Genomic DNA, 16,267 nt, shown 5'->3' with positions numbered 1-16,267 from the left:
TGCAATTACATTACTTATTTACCCTCTCTACATAGGTCATACATATGTACACCTTAAAGACAGTATTTGAAACTCTATTTACAACCAAAATACCTTACGTTTTTTACATCAGATTCCATCTATAATACAATCCAGATCTCCCAATATTTCACATAAACATAATGTATTTCATCTGTTCCTTATTTGTCACTCCATACTAGATACTCAACTTTTGCATCAGTACATCTTCATTTCCTTTTTATCTGCTTCCCCTTTCTCCATTCATCCCAGGTTCAAAAAACCCATATTTGTGCCCATATATTCATTGCCTTCCCCACACTAGTGCTTGCACTCCCTTTGTATATTTTGAGTATGCGAGTTGCAGGCTTTCCTTCACAAACAAACAAACAAACAAACCCCCTTCATAGCGAGTAGACACTACACTTTCCAGATCACTGTTTTAAATGCACATTAACATCACCTGCTTTTCCCATTTCTTTTCCCCTTTTACCAATCCATACATTACATCTTCAAAATGAAGATTCAAGATGCAATGGTCAAAGCCATGATGTATGTTACAAGAGTAGACCCACTCCTTGTTTGTGCTGCCACATCCCTGTTGTGTTTGCTAACATCTTATTACTCTTGGGCTCAAAAAGCCCTCCTCTCTCCCCACTCCTAGCTTTTGATGATTCCCCACTCAGTGTCTCCCCCTCTTCCCTTCTCTTCCTTTCTCTCCATTGTCTACCCCTGCCTTTTTCCTCTGCCCCCTAGTCAGGCGCAGTTTTTTCTTCTTCCCCAGTGAAACCTCTTTCACTTTCTCTTTGCTCGGTTCCATTTGTACCACCCCTGGTGCCTTCTCTCCCTCCCCCTTCCCAGTTTCAATTTGTGAACCTTCCGCGCCCCCCCACACACACTTCCTGTGCTAGTGCAGCTTCCTCCTCTCCCTTGCCCCCCCACCATTGCTTTAGCTGTTTCAAATTACATCTCCTCCCTCCCCCTGCAGTTTCCTCCACCATATAAACTTCCATCCCCTTGTCTTCCTCATTGTCCTCTCCTCCCACTTCTGAACCCCTATATTCTGAATGTCTTTGCCTGGCCTGATTTCTGTAGGAAATGAGAGAGTCTTTGTTGATGCCCCTTTTCCCCACAGATGTTACAACTCAATTCCTCCTTGCAATTTGCTACTATGTGCCCTCTCCCCCTGCACCAGTAACACACTGTGTATTTGCAAGAAGCAGCAAAGTTCCCCCCACACACCCACCCACACCTGCTGCACAGCTTTGGCTGCTCAAAATACATATCATATTGTCTACGGGGCCCCACTTGAGTCACAGAGGGCAAGTGCTTTACCCCTCGTCCTCCCCACATTTCCCTCCTCCTCTGCCATCACCAGTCTGGCTCTCCATGCCCCCATCCAGATTTGATATTAATCCCTCTTCACGTATTGTATTCTCTGTGAACATCTCTCTACCCATCTTTCTATGTCTGCTGGTTCCAACATATCAGAAAACATTTTCAGAAACACCACCCTCTCCCTTGAACAACAATCCCCTTATCTCTTCTCAGTCCGCAGTTTATGCATACCTTCTCCAGAAGGCTTCATAGCCCTCTCTTCTCCAGGAAGTCACAGTCCACATCTAGAAGGTGTTGTATGCTACAACAACACTAACATCATCTGGATTCACTTCCAGGTCCTCAAAGAGGACTCTTTCCATAAACTCATTTCTGCCCAGTGCCATGGCCCCTCACAAGCCCTCTTTCTTCAGAGTGACTTTCACCTGCAATTTTATCCTTCTGCAGGGGTCATTCTCTCTCCAGAGGACATAGTCCTTCTGGGCATTTCTCCTACCGTCATCTTCTTTTGAGGCTCTCCTTGGCCCGGCTCCTTCCTCTTCTCTCCACTACTCCTTTCTTGCCACAGGATCTTCCCCTCTGCCTCCACCTCCATCAATTTTCCTGTGGCTGGCTGTGCCGCCTTCTGCTTCCCTCAAACAACCTTCCATTCTCCCTCCATTCTCCCACTTCCACTCCAATTTCTCATGATCAAGCTCTTTCTCATTGTTTTGTGGCTGCTTCTCTCTTATTCCCTTTCTCAGTTTTGGTTCTGGAATGGCTTTGGAAGTGATGGCCACCACCACCACTCTGAACCCTCTGTGCTGCTGCCACTTCTCCTCCCCAGATTCCTGCAGTCCCAATTGAGCAGCAGCTGAACTTGCACCCAGCCACTACTCATTCAGAACCAACAGGCAGAGAAACACTCCCCTTAGACAAAAGCTCCTTCCCTGTTAGCCCCAGCCCTAAGCTTATATGTTCCCCTGCTTGCATCTGGTCATCTGACCACCTGCAGGTACTGGCTAATTATCTCATTACTCAGTTGCCCTGGTGACATGCAGCTGTGGCACCCTGCCTGCCTGCAGAGTTCTCTGGCTGGGATGCTTTCCCTCTAAGTAATAGAGTGCCCTGGGCTGTCTGTTACAATGGGTATAAACTATTAAAGAAGGTGGATGGGGAGATGAGGACGAGTGGCTCTTTATGTTAAACTGCTACATGATTGCTCAGAAATACAGTATGAAACTGGAGCTAGGCCTGTTGAAAGTCTCTGGCTTAGGGTCAGGGAGGAGAGCAATAGGGGTGATGTCCTGGTGAGTGTCTGCTATAGACCACCAGACCAGGAGGATGAGGTATATGAGGCTTTCTTCAGACAGCTAGTGGAAATTTCCCAGTCACAGGCCCTGGTTTTCACGGGGGACTTAAATTATCCAACATCTACTGGGAGGGCAATAAAACAGTTCACAGGCAATCCAAGCAGTTTTGGGGGAGTGTTGGAGACAATGCCCTGGTGCAAGTGTTGGAGAGGCCAACTATATGGGCTGTGCTTTTTTTGATCTGTTGCTGATAAACAGGGAAGAATTGGTGGGGAATGTAGTAGTGGTAGCAATGACCATGAGATGACATAGTTCAGGATCCTGGGAAAGGAAGGAGAGCAGTAGAGCAAGGACTCAGGACTACAGAAAAGCAGACTTTGACAAACTTGGGGAACTGATGGGCAGGAACCCCTGGAAGTCCATTCTGAGGGGGAGAGGAGTCCAGGAGAGCTGATTTTACTTTAAAGAAACCTTACTGAGGGCATAGGAACAAAGTATCCTGATAGGCAGGAAGAATAGCAAGCGTGGCAGAAGACCAACTTAGCTTACCAGGGAAATCTTCAGTAAGCTAAAACACCAAAAGGAAGCATATAAAAAGTAGAAACTTGGATAACCAACTAAGGAGTATAAGTGTATTGGTTGGGCATACAGGAATGAAATCAGTAAGGCAAAAGCATAATTGGAGTTGCAGCAAGCAAGGAACATAGAGGTTAACAAAAAGGGTTTCTACAAATATGTCAGCAGCAAGAGGAAGATCAGAGGAAGTGTGGGACTTTTACTGAATGGGGAAGGCAACTAGTGACATATGATTCAGAAAAGGCTGAAGTTCTTAATACCTTTTTTACCTCAGTCTTCACAAGCAAGGTCACCTCCCAGACTACTGCACCTGGCAGCACAGTTTGGGGAAGAGGTAAGCAGACAGCAGTGGCAAAAGAACAGGTTGGGGATTATTTAGAAAAGTCGGGCACATGGAAGTCCATGGGGCCGGATGCCATGCAACTGAGGGTGTTGAGGGAGTTGGCCAGTGTTTCTGCAGAGCCTCTGGCCATTATCTTTGAAAAATCATAGTAATTGGGTGAGGTCCTGGACAATTGGAAAAGGGAAAAGATTTTACCCAACTGTAAGAAGGGGAAGGAGGAGGACCTGGGGAGCTACAGACCAGATAGCCTCACCTAAGCCTCTGAAAAGATCATGGAGAAGGTCCTCAAGGAATACTTTTTTAAACAGTTGGAAGAAGAAAAGGTGATTAGGAACAGTCAGCATGGATTCACCAAGGGCAACTCATGCCTGGCCAACCTGATTGCCTTTTATGATGCAATGACTGGCTCTGTAGATGCAGGAACAGCAGTTGATGTGATATAACTTGATTTTAGCAAGGCTTTTGATACAGTCTTCCATGATAGTCTCACAAGCTAGCTTAGGAAGTATGGGTTGAATGAATGGGTTGTAAGATAGATAAAAAACAGTCTGGACCACTCGGCTCAAATTGGCAGTAATCGATGGTTCAATGTCTTGTTGGCAGTGCATATTGAGTGGAGTGCCTCAGGTGTCAGTCCTGGGGATATTTTTTTTTTCCCCTATCTTCATCAATGATCTGGAAAATGGCACAGAGTACACCCTCAGTAACTTTGCGTATTACACCAAAATGGGGAGAGTAGTAGATACACTGGAGCTAGGATTCTGAGAGGCCTAGATAAATTGGAGGATTGGACCAAAAAATATCATGAAGTTCAATAAGGAAAAGTGCGAAGTCCAGCTTTTAGGACAGAAGTATCCCATGCACCAGTACAGGCTGGGGACCAACCGGATAAGCAGCAGCTCTTCAAAAAAGGACCTAGGGCAGGGGCGGGCAATTATTTCAGGTGGAGAGCTGCTTACTGAGTTTTGGCAAGCCACTGAGGTCCGCATGGGTAGCCCTGCCCCTTGACAGGTACCCTGACCCCTAGTCACCATCTTGGGTCCCACCACCTAGCCCTTGACCTTTGCCACCAGAAGTCCCTCCCCTTGCCCCCAGAATTACTGCTTCCTGCAAGGGGTTTTACCATCTCTGAACAAGAAAAATAGCAAATTATATTCTAAAAATCAAACAGATACTACAACATTCATTAATTGCATTTAAAAAAATATTTTTGTCCTGATTTACATGTGTTTGTGTGGTGTACCTAGAGGTGATAGTATAATAGCTTAAAATGAAGTCTTACTCTTGTAGATTGTGGGGAGGGTGGGTATAGGTTTGTTGGTATGTGGGGTGTGAGCGGGGGGGGGTGTGTATTGGATTTGTGGAGGTGTGTGGTGTGTGATATGTGGATGGGTATGGGTGTTGGGGGGCTGTAAGTGTGTGGGAGGAGAGTGGCTGGGGAGGGTTGTGGCTTGCTTGAAGGGGGAGGATTTTCTCACATCCTGTTCCCCCTGCAGCAGGCAGAGCCCCCACCAGCACTCCTGCAAGCCTGGGTTCTATACTCCTGCCACTCCTGGCCCTGGGGCACTGGTGCCCCCTGCCACTTGCCCCCCATCTGCCACTGCTGCCCTTGTCCTGCCACTTCCCCATCCCCCCCCGCTCAACCTGGCCAGTCTGGTACCATGTTCCAGCTGGTCCTGTGGTCCCAGCACTGCAGCTGGGAACCATGTGATGCTGGAGCATGGTGGGCAGGCGGGGGGGGGAGCGAGTGGGGAAATGGATGTAGGGGGGCAGTTAGGAAGGCCAAGGCAGAGATGGAACTGGGACTAGCTTCCCAGATTAAGGACAATAAGAAGTCTTTTTTAAATATGTAGGGGGTAAAAAGAAGGTCCCGGGTAATGTGGGGCCCTTGCAGGACGACATGGGTAACTTGGTCGTCACACCAGACGGCAAAGCTAACATGTTTAACCATTTCTTTGCCTCCGTCTTCCTAAGTAGGGACCAGAACAGCCACCTCCCTGCTGGGCCCCCCTCGGGCCCCGGGGGAGGCACACCTGGGCCATGGGTTAGCGAGGATTTAGTTAGGGAACTTCTGGAGGGGTTGGACGTATTCAAGTCAGCCGGCCCGGATGATCTCCACCCTAGAGTTCTAAAGGAACTGGCCGGGGTCATTGCAAGTCCCCTGGCACAACTTTATGAGCACTCGTGGTGCTCTGGTGAGGTACTGGAGGACTGGAAGAGGGCCAACGTGGTCCCCATCTTCAAAAAAGGCAGGAAGGAGGATCCGGGAAACTATAGGCCAGTTAGTCTCACCTCGATCCTAGGCAAGCTGTTAGAGAAAATTATGCTGGCACACATCCAGGAAGGGCCAGCAGGAGACTGCATGCTTAGGGGCAACCAACAGGGGTTCATCAGTGGAAGGTCCTGTCAGACCAACCTGGTGGCCTTTTACGATCAGATCACCAGATCGTTAGACGCAGGGGTAGCAGTGGATATAATCTTCCTGGACTTCCAGAAGACTTTTGACACTGTCTCTCACCCTGTTCTCATTAAGAAACTGGGGGGCTGTGGTGTAGACACCCACACAGTCAAATGGGTCGCCAACTGGCTGGAGGGCCGCACCCAGAAGGTGGTAGTGGATGGGTCCTTCTCAACCTGGAAGGACGTGGGCAGTGGGGTTCCGCAGGGCTCGGTCCTCGGGCCCGCACTGTTCAACATCTTCATCAGCGATTTGGATGAGGGGGTAAAAAGCACCCTGTTCAAATTTGTTGATGACACTAAGATGTGGGGGGATGTGGGTACATTGGAAGGATGCAACAGGCTACAATCAGACCTAGACAGGTTACAAGGGTGGGCGGACGAGAATAGGATGGGTTTCAACACAGACAAGTGCAAGGTGATGCACCTTGGGAGGATCAACCGGCACCATACCTACAGGTTAGGGATCTCCCCTCTTGTCAGCACGAAGGCGGAAAGGGATCTGGGGGTCATCATTGACTCCCAAGATGAACATGGGCCGGCAGTGTGGAGAGGCAGTCAGGAAGGCCAACCGCATCTTGGCATGCATCCACAGATGCATTTCGAGGAGGTCCAAGGAGGTGATCCTCCCCCTCTATGCGGCACTGGTCAGGCCGCAGCTGGAGTATTGTGTCCAATTCTGGGCGCCACACTTCAAGAGGGATGTCAACAGCATGGAGAGGGTCCAGAGGAGGGCCCCTCGTATGATCAGGGGACAGCAGGGCAGGCCCTATGAGGACAGGCTGCAGGACCTGAACCTGTTCAGCCTCCAAAAGAGAAGGCTGAGGGGGGATTTTGTGGCCTGTTATAAACTAGTCAGGGGGGATCAGCAGGCATTGGGGAAGTCACTGTTTCCCCGAGCACTGCCAGGAGTGACCAGGAATAACCGTCACAAGCTGGCAGAGGGTAGATTCAGGTTAGATATCAGGAGGCGCTACTTCACGGTCAGGGCGGCTAGGGTCTGGAACCAGCTTCCAAGAGAAGTGGTGCAGGCTTCTACCCTGGGGGTGTTTAAGAGGAGGTTAGATGAACATCTTGCTGGGGTCATTTGACCCCAGTATTCTTTCCTGCCATGGCAGAGGGTTGGACTATATGATCTGCTCAGGTCCCTTCCGACCCTACAAACTATGAAACTATGGATGCAGCAGGTGGGGTGAAGGGGCAGTGCGTGGGCCCACAAGACCCATGCTGGTCCAGTGGGGCCAGTGCCAGCAGGGCCCAGAGCTGGGTGGCAGGGGCTCAGTGGAACCAGGCTGTGCTACTCAAGCAGGAAGAGCAGGGAGGCGGATCAGCTCCATAGAGCCCCTGCCAGCCTAGGCCCCACACTCCTGCCGCCCCACTCTGGGCCCCTCTGGTGCTGGCCCCAGCACAGGCCCTGCACTCCTGCCCAGCTGTCACTGTGCTCCATGCACTCACATGCTGCCCCTTCCCCCTGCCTGCTTCAGCCATTTCCCTGGCTGCCCGCCCACCAGCCGGCAGCACGTGGTTCCCAGCTGCAGCACCGGAACCGCAGGCACTGTCTGCCAGCCCTGAGGACTGGGACAATCGCCTATGGTCTGCCCCTGCCTACCTTCCCCCACCCAGCTTCTTATCTGTATTTCCCTCAGTGCAGAGAGGCAGGAACAGTCCCAGGCCAGAGGCTAAGTAGAAGCTGGCTGGGGCTTGGGGTGGGAAGAGGGGCAGAAGGGGGGGCGGGGGCAGGCTGGATTTGCTGCTGTGGATGTTTTGTTCTGTTGCCGGCTCCCCCTGGGTGCTACTGCTCCTGACTCCTGTCATACCAGGGGTAGATAAATATTAATTTTCTAAAATTTTTAGGGGCCCTGCAGGCTGGATAGAATGGTCTGGTGGGCTGGAACTGGCCCGTGGGCTGTATTTTGCCTGCCCCTGACCTAGGGGTTACAGTGGACAAGAAGCTGAATATGAGCCAACGGTGTACCCTTTTTGCCAAGAAGGCTAATGGTGTACTGGGCTGCACTAGTAGAAGTGTTGCCAGTAGATTGAGGGAAGTGATTCTTCCCCTCCATTTGGCACTGGTGAGGCCACATCTGGAGTATTGTGTCCAGTTTTGGGCTCCTTACTACAGAAAGAATGAAGACAGATTGGAGAGAGTCCAGCAGAAGGGAGGTGGAAATGGTTAGATGACTGGGAAACATGACTGATGAGAAGCTGAGGGAACTGGGCTTATTTAGTCTGGAGAAGTGAAGACTGAGGGGGTATTTAATAACAGCCTTCAAATACTGTAAGGTTACATAGAGGATGGTGCTGAACTCTTCTTAGTGGTGGCAGGTGACAGAACAAGGAGCAATGGTCCTAAGTTGCAGCAAGGGAAGTTTAGGTTAAACATTAGGAAAAACTTTCTTACTAGGAAAGTCATAAAGCACTGGAACAGGCTATCCAGACGGATTGTGGAATCTCCATCTGTAGAGGTTTTGAAGAGCCTCAGAGGTTTTAAAATCCTTAGAGGTAGACAAAGCTTTGACTGGGATGATATAGTTGGGGATGATCCTGCTCTGAGTAAGGGGTTGGACTTGATGACCTCCTGTGGTCTCTTTCAACCCTTATTTTCTGTGATTCTATGCCAGAAGTATTCTAAAAGTAAAACTCACTTCTGCGGTCTCCCTCGGTTACAAAATACTGATGGATTACAAGACCTAGAATAAATTTATTAATTGCTTTCCCCACTCTGCAAATATAAACTATAAACAGTTATGCTAGCATGCATATTTTGGAAGTCTTAATGCATCCATGTATGACACCAAATCCTCAAATGATTAGTTTTTACACCTGCCTCTTACCACTCATGGGGATTACATGGCATAGAAAATTTCTTTGTATCAGTATACTACTTTTAAGGATGGCATGATGTTATGTGCCTTCAGCTTAAATGGTGAAAGTAGGCCCTGCTGGGAAAATCTTGGTGGTTAAAATAGCTCTGATATTTAAAATGTGCAAACACTGGGATGCAATATCAGAGGGCCGAGGTTATCTGCTGACAGGTTGTTAAGAAGTTTGGAGCCTGCTACTCAGAAACTGGGATCTCTGAAGCTGGAGCAGGTGGGCAAGTGTGAAGCTAAGTAGCAAATATGGACTAGGGATTGAGTGTTGCTGGGTTCCTGGAACTGCTGCCTTAGGAGAATAGATTTTGGGGTGATTGAATCAATGGGGACTCAGGGGGATAGCCTGGAGAGCTGATCTCTGGGATACAGGTAGATACAGGTTCAGGAGTCCTCCAGCATTAAAGGGATGGTCAAAGTTACAATGGTGGGGTAGGTAGACAGGAGGGTGCTTTCTGGGATTACATCAGGGGACTGCATGGTAAATGTGTGGCTATGATCTCTATGGATGGTAGAGGACTGGGATGATTGTGAGTGGGCCACACTGTCTCCTCTGCTTGGGTCTAGCTAGGGGAGAGGAGTCTGTGCTCAGGGTGGGGTACAGGGGTTTCTGATGGTCTGAGGTCAGGCTGAGAGCTGGGAGCAGTAATCCAACACAGGTCAGGTATTCCTGCAACTCATATGATACAGAACATAGACAGGCAACCTAGTTTCCTCAAACCAGGTCCAGAGCAGCCTCCAGTGGCCATCATGGGACTGCATCTTCCACTCATCCCTCAGCCAGGTACCTGATATTTAAGCCAAGATGTGGACAAGTCAGAGAGCTGCATGGGTCCTGAAAGTGTCTGTTTCAAAAGTAGTCACTTTTATGTATTATTTTCTAATATTTATCTACCTTGTTATATTTTCTATTGCCTCAGGTGACTTTTATACCTCTGCTTTTTAGGCTTCTAGAAATAACTTATTCTTGTTTGTTTTAGCTATCAAGTACCTTGTCAATACATGAAAGATTCTTTTATTTCTGCTTCAAGCCAGCTCTCTCTTCTTTCAGCTTTAACATAATGGCAATCTGTCTAGAATGCAGTATCCTCCCAGCAGTTGCGTTCATTTTGTTATTCCTGGTAACCTTAAGAGTAATAGCTATGCCACCAAATTAATCTCAGCAACAGAACACAAGAATTTCATGACCTTCAAAGGTATCCAAATGGGTTTTGATTTCAATGATCCTCTATGAAACTTCTGTTATGATTGCAATTTATCATTTTATGATGTGAAAGATATATGAGGTTCTCTACTGACAAGTACAGAGTCAAAGAGCCCTGTGCCTTGGTGAACTATGCTCTGTGCAGGTACTGAGGGGAGGGGAAACAACAGTGTCAGACACGTTGTTATACTCCTGATTACTGGGGCTGGATCATCAGAGCACAACAGGACTGCTATATCTTCTCTATGTTGCTTATGCCGTAAAGTTGGCTCTAAAGATACATTGTTGGCTTGGCTGAACTGGGTATACACTACCTGGGGATTCTGCTTCCACTAAAAATCCTCATCTGGCCAATTGGACCAGAGCAGGAAAAATCATACTTGATTTGCCTCAGCGGGTTTTGAAAACTAACACAATGTCTTAACAGCAAGATAGTAGATTTTAGTGAAAGTGAACAGCGCACTGATATAGTAGAGGAGGAGGTGAATCTTCACCCTTCCCTAAATAAATTTTCTATAAGGATTACATGACATGATTGCCTGCAATAGCAGGGGATTAGATTCAGTGTCCCAGAAAGTCTCTTCTAGTCCTACCTTTATATGTCATTTGTCTCTCATAATTCTTTGTTTTCATTTCTAACTAGGAATGAAGAAGTATCTCGCAATGGTGGATTGGTCAGTTGGTTTGAATGAGGAGAAAATGGCTACATAAATACTATATATTTTTTGCATCTCACAGGGCCCCAAATATAACAGGCACCTTTTTTAGAACGAAGAATGTAGGAAGTAAAAAACATTTTTTCAGTGCCATGCCTGAGACTCCAGCTCATTTACCCTCAGCCAGCTGACTAGCTCGTCCAGCTCACTCTTCAGCTAAAAACTATTGCTATATAGCAGTGGCTATGAGACAGTTAATGTTAGACACTTTTGCTGCTTGTTGGGCCAGAAAGAAGTGGAAGCTATTTTGGCAGCCAGTACAGCACAGCATCTCCATGCTCCTATTCCAGCAAAGAAATATCAGTTTCTCTGCTTAACACATGAGCCCCAATTCTGGAGGGCTGATTTTTGTGGAAAAGAAGTGTATGGCATATGAATAAATATAGCATTACTGGGATCTTTTTTAAAATCTCTTCTCTGCTTCCTTCCCTTTTCCAGTTTCACGTTCCACAACTGTTCTAGTGAATAAGTTTACAGCCAGCTGTGTTTGATAAAGATTAGAGTTTAAGGCAATGCAGTAAGTAGAATGTAGGTTTGCAAAAAGTGAATTTACAATGTGAAGTCATGAATATTTATTTGCCTCAGAAAGCTGATTCTTGGGATACGGACTCATCCTCACAGGGAACACAAATATACTGTAGTGTCTGTGCTGCTCGCTGCTGTTTCTCTTGCTGCGACTCCATTGGTTCCAGCAGAGTAACAAGAGTGTGAAACTGTTTTAGCTCCATAATGAACCATGTCTTGTGTGTCCAATAAAAAACAGCTTGGATTCTAACTGTAACCAACTGTTCACAAAAGAGCTATAGACCAAAAATTATTCCAAAAGCTTATTATGGAGAGGAGTTTTGGACAACAAACATATTTGATAATGTTGCAAACTGCTTTTGGATAAATCAGTGACAAAAAAGAGGAGGAATCTGGTGTACATATGTGAACAGAAAGATATATATTTGCATGGAAAACTGTCCAGTAAATGTATATCTGTTTGTCTTCCTGTGAGTTTCTAATTACTTTAGCTGTAGTCATTTATTTTTTCTCATTGACTGGCAAGAGTGCAGTGTTCCCAAAAACATCAATAATTTTCATAACGAGGGTAAAGCTTAGCATTTTTATTGATGGGGCCAAATTCTCAGTTGCTTTACCCACTGTACAGTCATTTGCTACAGTACAATGTAGGTGTTAAACCTTATCCTGTCTAAATGGCAGCATGTTCACTGGTGTTGATGAGCACACCAAAGTGCAAAGCAGTCCCCATGTGGATTATGAACTACTTTCTTCAGAAAGAGCAACATTTATCTCAGGTGGGGATGGCAGGGAGTTTGGCTTTCAGAGTCTGTAGGTTGCTGGAAAAGCCCCAGGCCAGCCCCCCTCCCAACCCTGCTGATCAATCAACCCAGTGTGGCGCTGTTAAGGTGAAGGGGGCAGGGAGAAAGCTTAATTCCTCCTTCAGACTCCTCCCTGCAGCTGGGATCTGGCCATACCAGGCAGGGGCCACCACTGTAGCTCCCTTCCCACTGCTCCCTGGCAGACAGGCAGACCTCAGCTGCAGTGGGAGGAGAGGGGAAGGAGGGAAGAATTAACCCCCTCCCTGCTCACTTTGCCTGACTGGGGCCATGCCCACCAGTGTCTCCACTAGGATATGTCCCTGCTCCAGCTAGAGAGCAGAGGAAAGGGGCAAGCCTTGCTGTGAAGCAGAGAGCCCCACACAGCCAAGAGAGCATGCCGCGATGCTGGAGTTGTCTTGTTTATCTTCAACCAGCAAGGGGTCTGAGCCAAATCTGTTAGGTCTGATGCAACATTCAACCAAGTTTCTCTCAAACCAGTTTCAACCATTTTGAAAGCAGTTTATATGCACTGAATGTCTGTTCTGTTACAGGTTTAAACCAGTTTTTGATCATTTAAACCAGTTTATGTGTAATACCTGTCCCTAGCCCAAGTGTCTTATCTCTGCAATGTTATAATATCTTCTGTATCTGCTTCCCCTTCACACACAGACCATGTGGGCACCATACAAACCAGGTAATACTGCATAGACTGAAATCCAACCCTTAGAAGAAGGGCCTGTGCACTGCTGTATTGTTTTCAGCTTCATAGTAAGTGATGTTCTTTTTAAAGTGCCAGGTCCTAGGGTCATGTGATTACATAGGAAATCTGCTAAAATAAAAAGTACTTTTATAATTCTCTTTGCTGCAGAGAAAAGCTTAAATTAGTGATGTTTGAAGTCTTCATAATAGGCTGCAGGATTTAGCCATTGCACATGCCTTGTGCTGACCCTTCTGCACAGTTGGTCTGAGTGAAATTTCTTACGTTGTTGTTGCACAATCACATTTATTCTGAAAAGCAATGAATGGCTTAAGGCAGAGTTGCATTCCTTTGCTTTGTTTACCCCTCAAGAAAATCAATGATATCATGTTGCTAGCACATGCTGTGTCAGTCCTTGGCATTTTGTTTACTTTTCTTTAAGATGAGCTCCTCTGCAGCTCAGCAGCAATCCATCCAGACTCAGTAACATCTGTAGCCCTGTGACCCTGTAATTTTAACTTGTTTTATACCAAAATAAAATCAAATACAGCTTTTTATATAAATCAGGACTGGAAGCCAACTTCCATCATTTCCATGGGAGTAGTTATTGTACTCAGGCAAGCAATGGAGTAAGATTCTACAGTGATCAGACAAGTCAAAATTACCCTGAACTCAGTCAGGGCCTGCCTGGTGTGGAGTTCAGTGTCTGATCTCCAGGTGCTCCGCACTGTGAGCATGTTCACTACCTGAGTGTGAAAAAGAATAGGAGATGAACACAAACGGATCTAGGATTTTTACAAGTGGGGTGGGGTGCAGATAGTGGGGTGTACCATCCCACATAAAACAAATATTTTTCTCCAGTTTAAAAGAAAATACAAACTTACTAATATTGCAGGGCTCTGGGCTTTATTACTCAGTTTAAGATCAAAACAAAAACAAATATAACTTTATTAGAATGTGCATTATGTATGAAAAAAAACAAACTAGGCAAAAATAGTTAAAAGATGTTTCATTAGTCTTGTAGTCATTAGAATTAAATGCACATCTCTTTTTTTTCAGATTCATTAATCAAAGTCTCAACAGTGCATCCAATGCTTCACTGGCTGCATCTACACAAGACTCTGACTGTGCAGTTGTTACTGCGCAGTCATTTAGTACTTGCATACACAAGTACTAAATGACTGCGCAGTAACCAACTTACTGCAGAGTAGCATTGCCGAAGAGCTTTTAGGTTCATGCTACGCAATGCTTCGTGTTACGTGATGTGTAGATGTGGCCACTAAAATTTATTTCTACACATGAGTTAATGCTTTAACTAGAGAGAGTTAAAAACAGTTCGTAGGACTGTGAAATAGGAGCTACTTTACCCCGATCAGCTAACAGACAGAAAAATAGCAAAAAAAAAGGATAGTTTGATTAGTGGAACCTCAAGGTGATGAAAAAGGAGAGAGGGTTGTTAACACCTGTGGAATGAAGAGTTTAGAAGGAATTATAATGAGCCATGAAGTTAACTGATTTCCTTACTTGGGCCTGAATAGAAATGATGTTGCCACTGTCAGTCAGTTGGCTTTAAACTTTGGGTGAACCAGGAATCAATCAAAAGGAGATGTGAATGCACCACTGGGCCATGTTTAAATTTGCCCTGGGAGGTGATTATCACCTTTCCCACCTACCTCTTCATAGCAACTGGTACAGTGCAAATGTGAGAATAAACTTCTACAACTTATTTCTTTGCTGTACTGCAAGAAGGAAGTAGGGAAGACCTTCTGAATGGCCTCTCAGAGGCACTGACTGTCTTTGGCCTGCTGTGGGTGTACTGAGACTATACATCACTTCTGCACTGTACCCAAAAGCAGAACCCAGGCTATTACTGCCATACTTATGCAGTCAGACCATCTTCATGCACATTTAATGCCCCCTATCTTGAGTTTGCTTTGAGGTAAAACCACCAAGGTGTGTTTTCAGGTGGATACCATTTGCAGTAAAACATTTTCCAGCAGTAGCTAACTGTGGACTCAGATTGATTAAAACATTTGATAGGTAATGAATCCAAATAAAAGTATGCATCAGAGAAAGATTATTAACAAAGATAAGACTGGTAAAAATAATTTGTAGACACTGAGTCATTTGAAGGTGCAAGGAATAAATTGGAAGGGAATTTTTCCAGCCATCTTTGCCAGCACTGAAGTGCAGGCCTTTTAATCAGTGCATAGGAAAGCAGTGGCAGAGAAATCCATATATTATAGAGCAGAGCATGATATATCATTTAATCTCTATAAAACTGTAAGTTTGGCACAGAAGGTAAAAAAACAGTATTTAATAGCATCACAATTTTTTTCCAGAAAGTTAAGCTGAGCCTTGTCAGCATAAAGATTGTTATCCCATTTTTTGCTTGACAGGCAAGCAGTAGCATAAGTATGGGTGGGCAAGTGCAGAACCAGTCCTAGCTGTTGATTTACAGGGGTTACAACAATGACATTTTCTATTGCCACCAATGCCCTGGCCAGTACTATCACAGAAGGCACAGAAATGGCTCGTTCTGCCTCTGCCTAAAAAGATTTGATATTGTTGAATCAGGTTGTTATGCAAAATATAACAAACCTATGTTTTCTTGAGAAGTAAACATGAGGGTAAACATGTCAGGTAACCACAGGAAAGGGTAGGAGGCAAATTAAAAACTGCATAGTGGAGGACACAGCAGGAAGAATGAAGATAGTTATTGCCATCATACTGTGACTTGTTCTCTGAAGCTCTCCCCTTTAATTTCAGTGAGTTCCACTTGGAGCATAAAGTCAGACTACAGCCTCTCATATCCAGGAAATAAGACAATGGTCCTCCCTTCAATCTGTATTCTGGTTATGATAAATAAATATAGTAAGTAGCTTGAATGTATCTATTTTCATTTTTTTTAATTTAAAGTATTTTGTCATGTGTTTTGATATGATATTACAGTAATTTAATTTATTGTTCATTAGACTCAACACAGCTTTTATGACATACAGTTAGGCCTGATCAGTAAACAAATACTGAAGCCAGATCTAATTGGCTGGCTCGGGCCAGTACTCTTCAACTCCTTCATAAATGATCTGGATTTGGGTGTCATGTGTGGACTGGCAAAGTTCATGGATGACACTAAACTATGAGGGAAGGGAGTCGCACTGGAGGATAGGCTGGGGATACAGGCTGACCTGGACAGTCTCGCAAGGTGGGCGGTCCAAAACCTGATGGCATTTAATGCAGAGAATTGCAGGGTGCTCCACCTTGGGAGGAAGAACCAGCATCACACTTATAGGCTCGGCAGTGCTATACTCTCTAGTACCATGATAGAAAGAGACTTGGGGTTCTTGATTGACTACAAAATGAACATGAGCCCCCAGTGCGATGCTGTGGCTGCAAAGCAAACCAAACTCTGGCATGCATCCACCGATGCATCTCAAGCAAAACCAGGG

At 45.8% G+C, this 16,267-nt stretch overlaps 1 protein-coding gene across 8 annotated transcripts in view; it reads left to right on the top strand.

Annotated features, from left to right (window-relative positions):
- Nucleotides 1–16,267, top strand: part of NPFFR2 (neuropeptide FF receptor 2) — a 67,599-nt gene that overhangs the window by 30,843 nt on the left and 20,489 nt on the right. For 4 of the 8 annotated variants that reach the window (XM_090031959.1, XM_090031957.1, XM_090031960.1 and 1 more), the window contains one exon: nt 15,588–15,692. The exons of 3 other annotated variants lie outside the window; for them this stretch is intronic. The gene's annotated coding sequence lies outside the window, so the exon portion shown is untranslated. Of the gene's footprint in view, nt 1–12,772; nt 12,890–15,587; nt 15,693–16,267 lie in introns of those variants that run through there. One more of the 8 variants, XM_090031961.1, reaches the window with a different exon arrangement.

The sequence above is a fragment of the Crocodylus siamensis genome, chromosome 2 (genome assembly GCF_052110815.1).
Source record: "Crocodylus siamensis isolate JL-2025a chromosome 2, ASM5211081v1, whole genome shotgun sequence".
Taxonomy (NCBI): domain Eukaryota; kingdom Metazoa; phylum Chordata; order Crocodylia; family Crocodylidae; genus Crocodylus; species Crocodylus siamensis.
The sequence above is the reverse complement of the archived record's forward strand: the minus strand, read 5'-3'. Positions and strand labels throughout refer to the sequence as shown.